Below are 14540 nucleotides of genomic sequence, written 5' to 3'. Positions count from 1 at the left end.
GCAAGGTCAGCACACATTGTTACTAGCTGTGCATTCAACGCTTAATGTTTGCATAATAGTTGCAAATACTTACCCGACATTTCCATGCCTAGAGCACCAAAAATAGCAACCGTCAGCTTCGAGCATTGATACTAAGATGTATATAATCAGGAACAGAACATATAGTTTCAAGCAATTTATTAAGCATATTGTTCGCTACATAATTACAAATACCGACGTAACTGTTCGAAGCACAAAAGCAAGGTCAGCACACATTGTTAGTAGCTTTACATTCAACGCTTAATATTTGCTTAATAGTTGCAAATACTTACCCGACATTTCCGTAGCTAGAGCACCAAAAATAGCAACCATCAGCTTTGAGCATAGATACTAAGATACCAAATGTCACCAAGAATATAATTACCCATGTTGGCGTCCAATTGAGCAAGTGGGTGGCCGGGAAAAAGAGGTAACCTGAAATGCGCATTAAAATGGGGTCATGTCCTGCTGCAAAACCGTGCTCAAATTTAGATTAATGCACTAAAGATTGGAAGTACGTCGCTGGAAAACGCTGCTGCAAGTTACCCTGGCTATAAAAAACTGTAGTGTCGGCTACGAGGGCCTCAGCGAGAAAGACACGCCAAACTGTAATTGTGAAAAAGCGCGCACTCGTTTATTATGCTGTGTGGCGAGGTAATTGACTCCAGCGGCAGCTGCTTGAAGGTAGATAACGTTAAAATATTCGTATGCGGAAATCTACGAAGCAATACCGAGTACATCACGCAACAGAAATGTATAAAAAAGGCGCGCAGGGGTGACAATGGTATTCGGAGGCCGGCGCTAAATTTTGTGAACTTGAACGTTGTCTGTGGCAGATGAAATTCAACTTTAGAGGCGTCAAATTTGGCTAATTAAACAGACTGCTTCGTTACAATACCAATATTTAGAGAAATTGTAATGCAGAATCCACTCAAATAAGCAACATACTGGGGAAATCGGAGAATAGGAATGCGACGCACTAGCTGCTTCTCTGCACTGAATTCGTGAGGTAGTACAGTCAAACATCATCATAAAGAAGGAGTATTGGGACAGGAATTTAGTTCGTTATATCCGATATTCGTTGTAACAGTACAGCTCAAGATCAGTTCAAACCATTGGATAACGTGGCTCCCATAAAAATCCTTGATACAAAAACACATAATTCTGTTCTTCGCATCTTCAATAAACAAGTTAATCCTCAAGTTTCTCGTTGTGCCAGTTCGAACTCAATGACCCAGAACATAAAACGGGCAATTACAACAGAACAAACTGGATTTGACAAAGCAAGCCTGCGTTGTTGTTTTTTTTTTTTTCAATGAAGAATGTGATATTTGTCTGGTGGCTATTTACAGCACTGAGCAGGATGGAATTCTCCAGTGTCCTCGAGGAAAGGTGCCTTTTCTACTTCTCGAGTTCCAGACTCCGGGAGTTCTTCCACGTATCTTCTCAGCATACTGGTTAATATTTCTTCGTTATATCTGAAAGTGCGTCAACCTCTCAATTGGACTTTTGTTGTAAGAGAGTAAGTGTCACTGAAATGAACCGCGACCAACCAAAGTTTGTATTTATTTTCGCTCTAGCCGGTAATTCGCTAATTATCGTTCGTTATAACGAGGTGCAACTATGTTCGCCAGTCGCCGCGATAGTCTGTGCCAGCCCATTTATATGTTTTTTTTTTTTTTGAACTGTGATATATAATCGATTTTGTCTCCGGATACAGGAATCTCGAGTTTCGTTTCTTTAAGCGTTTCCCCTATCCCCATTCTTCGTACCTTGAACAAATGAGCCGTCGTCGGTTTCTTCCCAGTTCTTTAGTACGGCACTAAGTTCCCGCACCATGTATGCAATGATCAAAAGGACACAGTACAGAGTGGTTGTATGTTAGGTAAAAGCCTTACTAACCTAGTCGAACTGAGTTTCGCAAGCGCCAGCAATCCGCCTCTTTCATTGCGGTGTGCTGCCACCTAGCGTGCCTAGCGGAAGTTGAAACTGTAGGGTTTGCCGGCGTTTCCTCCGGCTGCGTTCTCGTTGTATGCACGGCAATCCCACATTACGGCGAGGAGCAGCCGAAGTTTTTCTTCTGTGTTGGTGTTATAACGCCTTAAGACGACAGCCCCTGGTCATCACATAATACCAGGCGGCTTCTTATCACTGAATGAGGGCTGGCAGAGAAAGCTCGGACAGATCCGTGTGCCGTCCGAGTAGCAGAGCGAGCAGTACTTGGAGTCGTCTGGCATGAAGTGCGATCGCCAGCTCAACGAAGGCCGCGGCAGTTCGCAAAATGCCTTTAAGCGCTGGACACATGTACGAATGGTACACGCGATTCGCATGCGACTGATCGTTACGACTGTCGCCACGACTAGTCGTACGCGTGAATTTGAGACGGCCCGATGCGCGCATGAGATGCGTCGTCGGCGTCGCTCCGCCCACTGTTTTTGCTCCATGGTCAACTACGATGATCGCTGAGCTGAATTTGTAGATTCTGTGCGTTTGTTCGCAAGAAATGGATAAAGCAAGCAATCGTGAAGCGTTTTCTGCCTTCGGAAACAGTCCGCGCACACGCCGGCCGCGTCTGCCAGCTCGGCACACTCAGCGGCTCGAACCGGCGCAGACCACGGTAGCAACCGCGCTTGTCGCTACTCTTCCGAATCAATCTGATCGCTAAAAAGTTCCACATGCGAGAAAGTAGGTGTTAGTGTGGTGAAAAATTGTGCTAGGGATTGTTGTCAGGGCGTATTTTAAAAGCGGCGATCAGATATATCTGCCGCGATGCAAGCCTACGCTGAGCGGTCGCCGCGGCGCGCGGTGCGCCGAGCAGCCGAGAGATGGCGATACCTGCGCGGAAGCATCGAAACATGCTACGCAGATGTCTTGGTCACCTATCGCTCAAACGGCAGTTATAACTTAAATAGAGTTCCACATGCGAGAAAGGGGATGATAGTGTAGTGAAAAGTTATGTTGCGGATTGTCATTCGCAGTTGCACAGATAGCAGCGATCAAATATCCGCCAGGATGCTAAGCCTACAGTTCCCATCACCCGAGCCGACGCGAGCGACGCAAGCCGCCGTAGCCGATCGCGTGCGGCCGACGGGAAGCGATAGAAGCCGACACCGTTCCCTTTTCGGCACTCCGAGTTACAGCGGAACGCAGCACAAGTTGTGGGCATTGTTCCGCGCACAACGAGAGCACACAAAAAATCAAACGATGTAAATACAACCACGACCCCTTCCCGCTTGTGCGCAACGCTTGTGCGGGAGCTGTGGGGAATGTCGTCTGCTGCCCCTACTGGACTGCTTAGGGACTTGGCCGCTAGGGGATTGCGCATGCGCAGTGGGGTTGTGAAAGAGGCGGACATCACTTGACCACCGCTTCACCGTTGTCTTGTCGACGCACCACGTGACTGGCGCCGCCAAGCTCTGCCGCCGTCAGGTGTGCTAGGCATCGCCGCTTCCGGCGGCTTGGCACATCGGCTCCCCGCAGCTGGGTCAGTGCCTTACCACGTGACTACCCGCGCGACTGGGCAAGACGAGCGCCGCGCTCGCCTAGTCAGTGCCGACAGTGCCGTAGGTGTTCGCGAGGATGGGAGGTCTTCCGTGAGCGTTAAGAGGGAGCGCGAGGCTTTGAGCTGGTGGCTAAAATGGGAAGTTGTGATGACTGATGAGCAAAACACACAGCGACTAGTCCGCGCCCAGGCGCTGATACAGAGGCTGGCCACTGGACTAGCTTTCCTCCGCCGAAACGCTGACGGCGCCCCTGACGACAGCGCTCTGGTTTGCCCTAGCGGCAGGCACGCGCCGGGGGAACACCTGCTCTGCGGGGAGGGCGCCGCGGTCATCACACCTTCCCATTCTAGCCACTCTACTTTGAGCCATCACGGCAAGTTTCGTCTGACCCCATAGACATCATCTAGCGAGCTGCTTTGCTGGAGACGTTTCGGTGTGCGAAGCGCGCGAGACTGAGGAATGGCGAGCCGTTCACTTTGCTTTGCATATCCAGGGTTGTCTGAGCTAATCAGCAGCCTTTTTTTTTCTCTTCATTGATAGATGTAGCTTACTTTTTATTATTCGGGTTTCCTTCTCCAGTGCACCCCCGCTCATATCTATCCAGCGCCGGATTTTCTTGTCGTGGTCGGGATCAGCCCGGACAACCTGTTTGAGGATATACTCTTCTACTTCTAGGGTTTTGTTACGTAAAAATCAACGCAAACAAACAGGGGCTATAGACCTTTTAAACTTCTTCGTCCTAGGAGTTGCCATTTTATCAGTGGGCTGTGCTAGCGGCCTTATAATTGGCGCACTCGACAGGAAGATGTCGCTGCGCATGCACAACACAGCCCAGAAAATGTCCTGATCTTATTAAAGATTAACAGATTAAAAGGTGTATAAGCTTACCGAACCCGCTGTTTTCACTTACATTTTATGAACGTGTTATTTAGATCAGTAAGAATGGTGGGGTAAACAAGGGAAGTTACCAACACGAAATATACACGCATGAGTGCGCACGCGCGCAACACGACTACTGACTTTGCACCGCGGCCGGGTGCATTGCACTCGTCCGACACGACATTGGTGAAGTGGCATAAGCGACCATGCCACTTATATTTCCCTGCTTGTAGACGATAACCGGTAGTTCAGGAAATGACTAATATCCACAGCAACGAAAACATTTGCCTACGAGTAGCATTAAATACAAAGCAAGTGGAGACAGCACCTCTTGAGCGACATTTCTGCTCCATCTACAGAGTACGGTAAGCAAGGGATAAATACCCGTTCTTCGTTTCGCGGCAGCCTTAGCCTATATATCAGCCTTCATTTTCTGTACCTCGCTTTAAAAGTAGTCGCTTGCGTCACGAAATGCACTGTGGAGCCGGCGAATCGGAATTTTTGCATAAATTGTTTACTTCCCATCGAAGGAAGCATCGTTTGCTGCAGGACAAGGGATTGAGCACTATATCCCACCAGTTTTCTCAAAGAAAACGTACTTGTATTTTTATTCAATACCCTTTAACACAGCTAGAAGAGAGATTTCATTAAATTGGGAATTAAATTAAAACAACTGCTTTTTAGTTTATTTCTATTTTTTTTCAAACGAGAAGGCATTCATCAACCGTTGGGACGATTAAAAACAAAAAGGCGCGAGGGACGACAACTTAGCAATTCATTTCTGCAGACAAAAATACATAGAAGACGTCTCTTTAGCAATCGGGAGCATTGGGGTGAACCAATATGGAAGCCAAGCAGCTTCTTCACGATTCCAGGAGGTCACGGGCAGCGGCGTCGCAGCCGTGATCAGGACGAAACGATATCTCGCCGAGGCCATACGCCAGAGTGCAGCCTAACCGGTAACTCTTATTTTAAGAGCACACGGTGCGGGCAGCCAAGGAATCGAGTATACGCGGCTGAGGTAATCGGAAGGCAAAATAAAAAAAAATTACGCCCACCTCCCCTCGCGGGAACCCTGGTGTGATGCGACGGACAGGGCCAGGGCAGGGCCGCCGACAAGAGATGCTGTGAGCGTCGCATCTAAAACTTCTTCCCAAAATGGCGTTTCCGGTATCAATAGACGTTACGTAAGGGCTTCTAAGCTTTTGTTTCCTCCGTAGGTACCACGAATTTCAGCGTCTCTGAGATCCTATTACGGTTTGAAATCTCTGACTGCAACCGACCATTTCTTTGAACTTGTCCATTCAATGAAACCGATTTATTAATACGTGCCTTCTGAGCGGATATAGAAAGCATTTGCTCCCTGCCTGCGTAACCCGACAAGCGCACGCACACGAGGAACGGCCAACTTCAACTTCACCCATCATTAAGAATGCTGAATCGCTAGGCCTTACGACGAGACGAACCGCGATCTTCCCGCGAGGAATCGAATAGGAAAGCAGTAGCAAGAGACCGCTCACCGGGGGCGTCAGCGAAGAGGCAAGGAAGGCTTCACAGGTCGAGGACGAGTATCGCACCAGCGAACCGCAAACGCACACTTGTGGAAGACGCTGAATCGGGAGGCTCTGGTGCGTGGGGGTCGTCGAATTCGCGTTCAGCTGACTGGTAGCGCGAGGCACGAGCGTCCCTTGTCTCGAGACGCTGGTTACCGCTTCTGAGCGCCGCGTACCCTCACAAGAAATGTGCCGGGACTTCCATGTGTCTATCCTTTAAATGTACCATAAAGAGAAAATACAGGCTTCGTTCACTGAGATGACTGCCTGGTCCAAATAACAATGATAGCAATTTTAACGGCAACATCAAATGAATAATCTAGATATTAAGGAAAACAAACGAAGCTGTCCGGAATCACTGCTATTTTCTGAGCACCGGGTCTGATCACGGCAGAAAATTTCTATTGTGGGATTTGCGCCTCAGGCAAGAAACATAAGCGACACTCACTTTCCAGGTCAGTGCACGCACGGCCCTTCCGATAGGATTAAAAACATAAATTAAATGTCGTGAATGAGATAAGATAAGACAGTATTTATTTTCTCCATAAGAAATTGGAAGGTCGTCTGAGCTAAAAGCTGCTGAAGACAGCTTGACAGTGGCCGGGGAACCCTCAGTTGGCAGGGATCAAGAAAAAGAATCACTCATAACGAAAGCACATGAAAGAGTACATGCTTGCTGGGTAGCTATACAACAATAAGCTGAATTCGAAAAATTATTCAAGAATTACGGTTTTAAAATTCACAATTGCTACAAATAACACAAAAGACAGTTCTGCACGCTGGAAGACATGAAACAACAGCAATAGCACATTGCTGATTCAATTCAAAAGCACATTGAATGAATCCTCTATGCGCTAAGCCAACGTGCAGGATATTAGCCAGCCTCCCTACGAAAATAATGTGTGAAAGGGAGCTAGGGGGCGCTTTTTCAATAAATATTTTGCGCAGCTTACACCAGTTGTGCAAGGTTGGGGAAACAGCGCAGCTTGGGGCAGACCTAGCTTCTCCTTGCACAGACAGCGGATCCCAGGAGAGCCGAAACAGCCGGACCCAAGCAGGCCAAACCCATTTTGGGAGGCACTGCCAAGCAAAGACCAATAAAGTATGAACAGTGTTTTATCCAATAGGACTCGTCGTCATTTTTTCGTCCTCGTCTTCCGACGGCGTAGCCGCGTAGGTTGTTGTTGTTGTTGTTGTTTTGTTGTTGTTTCTTTACTGATGGCACACACCGACGTTGGGGATTGGCAAGAACCTGGGTGGCTTTTTGGGGCTAACACGCCAACCTCATAGCCCTATACAATCAGCCTGTAGAACTGAATTGGGGAAACGGGTACCAGATTATATGATTGAACTGGAGAAGAATCAAAGGATGATGCCATTTTTAGGAGAATAGGCGAAAAAAGCAATTTTGACCGGGTTAACAGGGCAGGCGGCTGGTCTCTGATATCTGCGCGTGAGTGGGGACAGTTCACCCTCTGTGGCACAACCACAGACAGACAGACAGACAGACAGACAGACAGAGAACTTTATTGAGGTCCAGGAAATTCGTGGCAGTCTTAGTGACTGCGTCCTGCGGAGGCGGGCCGCACTTGCGCAGGGGGCGGAAGTCCTTGTTCTTCCGCTCTCTCGCAAGCAATCTAGACAGCCCGGAGTTGAGTCACGTACTCTTCACTGTGTAGGGCTTCTTTCCACTCTTCCTCCGTTATAAAGTCACCACGCGGTAACGCAGGGCATTGCCAGAGCATGTGGTTTAACGAGCGTGTGGTGCTACTACATTTTGTGCAGTGTGGTTGGATGTCGTGTGCGAAGTGTCTAAATACGCTTCTCGAGGGGAATGTGCCCGTTTGGAGCATTCTAAAGGAAGTGCATTGTGATCGCTGAAGCTTGGCATGCGGGGCTTGGTATTTCTTTCTCTCGACTTGTAGTGTGCAGTGATCTCGTTGAAAGTTTCTAGTGGATCTCTATTCTCTTCCCAGTCATTGGTCGTTGAGCGTCCTACGCTGCCGCGGCGGGAGATTTCACGCGTGCAGTCATGGGCCATCTCGTTGGCGGTGGGGATGTTCTCGTGTACAGCGTGTCCCATGTGGGGAAAAGAACCATGTAATGTGATAGTCGTCCTCACTTCTGTTGTTAATGATTCGCGCTGCTTCCTCGGCTATCGTTCCGTTGAGGAACGCACGGATTGCTGCCCTTGAGTCCGAGTAGATGTTCGATCTCGAAGGGTCGGCCATAGCTAGGGCAATCGCCACTTGTTCTACGATAGCGGGTTTGTGGGTAACTACGGATGTTCCGTTCAGGGGTTTGCCAGCTGGGTCGGTCACGACCGCCACGTATTTGTTGGAGCGGACGCATCGTGCTGCATCCACAAACGTCGACGTTCACCGCCCTTCTTGCGCAATTTTCAGTAGCGCCTTGGCCGTGGCCGCCCTCCTGCCTTCGTTGAATTCCGGGTGTATGTTGCGAGAGATGGGCCTGGTTCCAAAGGTCTCCCTCGTTTTCACATCGAGTTTTACTTCGTACGATTCAAACTCTTCGGTGATGTGCCCCGTGGGGAGGAGCATGGCCCTCCCTGCTCTTGTAGTTAGAAGTCTTTGCCTTTGGGCTTCCCTTTGTGCTTCGATGATCTCAGCTAGTTTGTTGTGTACGCCGTCTTTCAAGCTTTTCAGTGCTGGCGCTAATAGGGAGACCAAGTACCCTCTTGACGCATTTCCTGATGAGCGTGTCGACTTCGACCTCCTCGCTTTTGGCTCAGTCTACCGCTGCTGCGACGTAGTTTACGTGACTCATTAGGAAAGCGTTGTATAGTCTTAGGAGGTTGTGTTCCGTTACGCCCACTCGTCTGTTCGATACTCGTGCGACGAGTCGGATTGTGTCTTCCGATTTCTTGGTGAGCTTTTCGATAGTTCTAGTATTTTGTACTCGCGATTGGATAATTATTCTGAGGACCCTGTGTGTCTACGATGGGGATGGTTTGCCCGTATTGTGTTTCGATGCGTCTGTTCGCTTGGTTAGGGGGTGTTTGACCTCTACCGCCCTTCCTGTTAGATCTGTACAGGAGCGGTTCCGATTTCGCCGGCGACAGCTTGAGACCTGAGTCACGGATGTAGCTCTCCGTTGTCTCCAGGGTAGAATGCCGGGGGTGTTCGGTGTCTGCTTCCGATCCTCCAAGACTCCATACCGTGATGTCGTCTGCATAGATGGCGTGGTTGATTCCTTTAATTGTACTTAGTCTGTCTGAGAGTCCTTCATGCCGAGGTTTAATAGCAAGGAACACACGACGGCTCCTTGCGGTGTTCTTTGCGGCCCCAGCTTGAATTCTCGTGATTGGAGAAGTTCGATCTTGATCGTTGCTTTTCGGTCTCTGAGGAACGACTTAATGTACGAATGGAATTTTGTTCCCAGGTTCTCTTTGGAAATGGCTTCAAGTATGAATTTGTGCTTAACAGTGTCGAATGCCTTGGTTAAGTCGAGTGCTAGGACGCCTCTCACATCTTCGGAGTAGTTGTTCAGTATCTGGTGGCGCAGCATTAGCATCACGTCCTGGGTCGATTACCCCGGTTCTTTACAGCATGATCAATCCTCTCCTTATTATACTTCCGTATGTCAGCTGTCTTAGGCCGGATTCAGACTGTTGTCGGAACTGTCGTAATATCTCTAAATAATGATGTCATTTCACGTCTCAACGAACCAAACTGCGTGAAACGCCGTTTTTTTACTTCCATAGCGCACGATATAGCTGCTACGTCGGTAGTCTGAACATAGCCTCACGCTTATTATTGAGCTTATCTCTGAGCTCGGGCGGAGACTGTCATGCTTAGCCGTTTCCTAATTAAATCTTTGGTTTCCTGGAAAAGATTACCAGTATCCTGTCTAGCGATCTTATACCCCGACTTCTATTGCACACTCCGTGATAATGCGTCTAAGATTGTCGGTCGCTGCCTGTGTCGTAAGCTCTGCTTCCTCGTTAAGAGCTGAACATCAATTCTGCTGCGCGATCCTGAATTCTTCAACTTTCCGTCTTACTTTTAGCTCCTTGATCGGCTTCTTTCGTACTGGCTCGTTACGGTTCCTCCTCAAATCTAGCCTAATTCTAGATATTACCATGCTGTGAAGCGTCAAATTACACTGCATTTAGTCAGAGCTATACGTGCATCACGTCACTGATTGCTTACGTTGTGCTTACGAAAGAAACATGGCGAATTGCCTGGGAATTTGTGCAGTCGAGAATAGGGCCACGGGTGATAGAATTAGCTTTTCGTTCTACGTTATTCTGTCGAGCTGTGTCCGCTATCATTGTCGAAAACGTTTGCCTACATACCCTGTCCATTGCCAGTGCAATAAAAAATAAGCAAAAAATGGAATGATCGCGAGGCGGCAACCACGCATGTGCTGCTCAAGGGCAAAGATGCCGGCTGACAGGCCACGTTGACACTTATTTCACTTATTCTTGTCTTTTACTTACTTTTGGCTTGTTCTTTTGTGTTTTAACACGGAAGTGTTTTATTCCCGGCTACACAAAAATTTCGCTCACGTCATATCCGTCACGGAAGTGACGCCAGTACAACGAAACAAGCGGCCTGTAAAGGGTGCACTCCTGCACATAGGGTCTTCTTGCGGGGAAGCAACCTTAAGTACTAAAGAGTACGTTATACTTAGGGCTAACAGGTTGGAAAGTTTGGCGAGTTGGTGTTGATTCATCTTGAAAACAGGCGCGGAAAGACGTTGACTAAGAAAAAAAATAAAAGCGCGTCGTCCTGTGTATTTCTTTTCTTAGACAACGTCTTTCCGCGCCTATTTTCAAGATGATACTTATGGCTGTTCGTTTTCAAGTTTTATATTTCAACACGAAAGTGTTTTATGCCGGGATACAGCAAGATTTCACTGACGTCAAATCAGATTTGATTGATTGATTGTGGGGTTTAACGCGCCGACGCAACGCAGGCGATGAGGCGCGCCGTAGTGGAGGGCTCCGGATTAATTTTGACCACCTGGGGATCTTTAACGTGCGCCGAAATCTCGTACACACGGGCGTTTTTGCTTTTCGCCTCCATCAGAAAAGTGGCCGCCGCGGCCGGGAATCGAACCCGCGACCTCGTGCTCAGCGACGTCATATCAGCAAGATTTCACTGAAGTGAAGCGACCCGCCTGCAGGACGTCGCTCGCCAAGCACACCCACAAGACAACCACCGAACCGCAAATCATGCTCAGCTGCAGATTTCGCTGCACATTTCACTTTCGTGTTTTACTGATTCCTATGACAGGGGATCAACCACAGTTTTTTTTTTTTTTTTAAGGTGGCTCCGAATTTACTGTACCTTGACCTCGGTGGCTGCGACATTACGGACAAGGCGCTCAAGCAGATTTCACGGCACCTTGGTCGCCTACGGGTACTGAAGCTGCATGACTGCCATTTTATCAGCGAAGGCGGCGTTGACATTCCTGGCGCCAATCTCAAACATTTGAGGGTTATCAACTTACAGAATCTTCCTCGTGTCATTCTCGGTGCCACATCGAGATTATCGAAAGCGCTTCCGCAACTGAAATTTCTTTGACGCAACGAAAGTGGAACGTTACATTGCACCTACCTCGACATTAGAGAGTTTTAGCTGACCGTTTTCGACGGTCCGCTCCGGTACCAGCGGCCCGCTCAGCGCAACCATAGCCAATGCTGTTCTCCACCAAGCGCACCGCGCATGCGCCATGGCGCTGCCTCTTGCTATTGGAGCGGAGCGGACCGTGAACAATGGTCAGCTAAAACTCGCTCTTATTTGGGCGTCCAGGAGCATCGTTACCAGACTGCACGACAAAGTTCGTTTCCTTTTGAAGGCGAGCTGGACTTGCGTGCAACTTGTCTGGTTTGCGAGTTTGATGCCGCAGTTCAACACACTAGCTAAAGTATGTTAATCGAAGAGGGAATGTAAATGCTTCCGGCAATGCCTTATCGCACTCCGATTTTGATTTTCATTGTAGGGTTTAACGCGCTGACGCAACGCAGGCCATGAGGCGCGCCGTAGTGCAGGGCTCCGGATTAATTTTGACCACCCGGGGATCTGTAACGTGCGCTGATATATCGTACACACAGGCACTCTTGTTTTTTGCCTCCACCAGAAAAGCACCTTATCGCACTCCAAAGCATTAGACCAGCAGCTTGAATAAAACCCGCCAAGAAAACGCTTGGCCCGCTGGTTGAAAATGTTTATTATTTTATTACATTTTACTGTCGTTCCATGGCAGGTTTTGTACCGTTTTTTGTTAGTATTCAATCTTGGCCACCTATTCTAAGCGCGTTTGCTGCCGCTGCCTCTATTTGTCTGATATTTTGTGGTTTGGGGAAAAGGAAGGTAGGTGCACTTTATATGCCGTACATTGATGGCGCCATCTTTGATTTGTTATTGCGATGTGACTCTGGTTTGCGCGAGGGTATTACATACTCTGCCCCGGCGAAGGGTTTTCATGGGCAGAAAATACCGAACTAAGTGTCTAGCTCTTTTCGACCTACCAGACGACTTGCAGGTCTTCTTGAACATTGAAATGAATTTTTGAGGGCACCAAATGTCAATATTGGTAGGGTTTTTATTGGTGAAGTGGGTTTATTTGTAGTGATATGCAGAAACAGCCAAGGCAGCAGATCAGGAAGGTGGCGTGCTGAATTACAACCTCAAACTCTTCTTCTAATTCACAGTGCGCTGACCAATTCCTTTCTGTTATGAGCCCTCTTTCTTGGAAGAGCATCCTTTTGATAACGGTTCTATCATAAGGTGTGGTTGATTCCTCAGTCATAGGAATCAGAAAAAAAACGAAAGGGAAATGTGCAGCGAAATCTGCAGCTGACCATGATTTGCGGGTCGGCGGCTGTCTTGTGGGTGGGCTTGGCGAGCGACGTCCTGCTGGCGGGTCGCTTCGGCAAAAGTGTGCTGTCCTCATTTCCGTGACGGATATGACGTCAGTGAAATCTTGGCGTGTCCCGGGATAAAACACTTCCGTGCTAAAATGTAAAACCCGAAAACGAACAACCCTAAGTATAACGTAGTATTTGGTTCTAAATGTTGCTTCCCCGCAAGAAGACCCTATGTGCAGGGGTGCACCCTTTACAGACCGCTTGCTTCGCTGTACTGGCGTCACTTCCGTGACGGATATGACGTCAGCGAAATCCGTGTATTTCTGGGTATAAAACGACGACCAAGAGGGCAGTGGCGCGTAGCTCTCTAGTCACAGACCGCGACGACGAAGTGGATGCGAGTACCTTGCGCGGGCTCTCTCGTGGCCTCCTTGCACATATGTAAATAGCTCGCTGGCGGGGAATGCATGGGCAAGGCTGCGATGAGCAATGGAACTGAAGGACATTTGTTGAGATTGGAGAGTTGAGGAAGGAGTTCGAAAGGAAGAGGAGGTCTCTTGTCGTTTGGCTCCTTCCAACTGGAGGTGCAAGACAGGGAAGGAGACAAACGACGCTGACGCGCTATGTTTGCACACTATATTCAGAAATCACACGAGACGAAAAACAAAAAGAATCAGAAGTAGTTGCGGTAGTTATCACGGTGTCACGTTAAACTGCAAGGAAACCGCGACGTGTGCGTCGCCAGAAAGGATCAGTGCGATGGCTATGCCCCATGGCTTCATCCGCAAGGACTTGGAGGCAGCAAATTGATGTTTCCAGGCGTTTATCCAGAATTTTGATTTTGCGAGAGTGTCGAAACCCTCCTGGGGGGTGTTGGGGGACGGTTGAAGGGGGGGGGGGGGGGGGGGGTACATAAATCTCCGAGCGGGGTGCTCGTGTTTTTTTTTTTTTTTTCTGGGGGGGTGTATATAAATCCCTACAAATGTTCATAAGGAGGTCATCTAAGCAGCTTATTCCACCGTACCCGCAGAGGCATACAACGAACGATCTAAAGCGGCTTCGTGTACCATATCCAAATCTGGAAGTCCTCCGGCCGCCGTTCGATCACATGTCGTTGGAAAGTGAGCAGGCGATTCTGTTCCACGTTGCCGTACGTGCGGCCGATCTCCTTACCTTAAATCTTGAACTTTCTATAGTGAAGCCTTATATGACCATGTTTAAATTAAAACTACTTCGCATCTTTTTGTGATCGTCCTGGTTTTTGAAGCGGTTCCGGCAGCCGGAAACTACACAGTTCGCTATATATTTGTAGGCGTTTTTTTTTTTTTACGTTAATTTCACCCAACTGCACGTTGCTTGTAACTGAAGCTTGTCAGTTTTCTATGCAAGACTAATATTTACTTTGTTGTCTGATTTAGGTAGCGACAGACGCACACAAATTACGGGAATCACGCACACCGCGCGACAAACAAAAGAGCATCAGGCGCGCCTGCTTGACGCTGTTCTGTTCGTCGGCGAAAGAAAAGCTTTCTTTCCTCCATGGTCCACTACGATCATGACTACGATCAAAGCTATTGTATGCCAACGGTATCATTGGTTCTATTATAGTTTTATAAACGTTGCCCTATGCGATCAACTATCGTCTGCTACAATGGTGAGGGGCGCCGCCGTGCGGCCAAGACTTCAGTACAAAAACTGCTATCAGTAAAAAGACAAAAAAAAAACGACGAAATAAACTTAACCACATAT

This window comes from Haemaphysalis longicornis, unplaced genomic scaffold (assembly GCF_048455015.1).
Source record: "Haemaphysalis longicornis isolate Haplotype H1 unplaced genomic scaffold, Haemaphysalis longicornis Haplotype H1 scaffold_33, whole genome shotgun sequence".
In the NCBI taxonomy this organism is placed as follows: domain Eukaryota; kingdom Metazoa; phylum Arthropoda; class Arachnida; order Ixodida; family Ixodidae; genus Haemaphysalis; species Haemaphysalis longicornis.
This window is presented reverse-complemented; position numbering follows the sequence as displayed.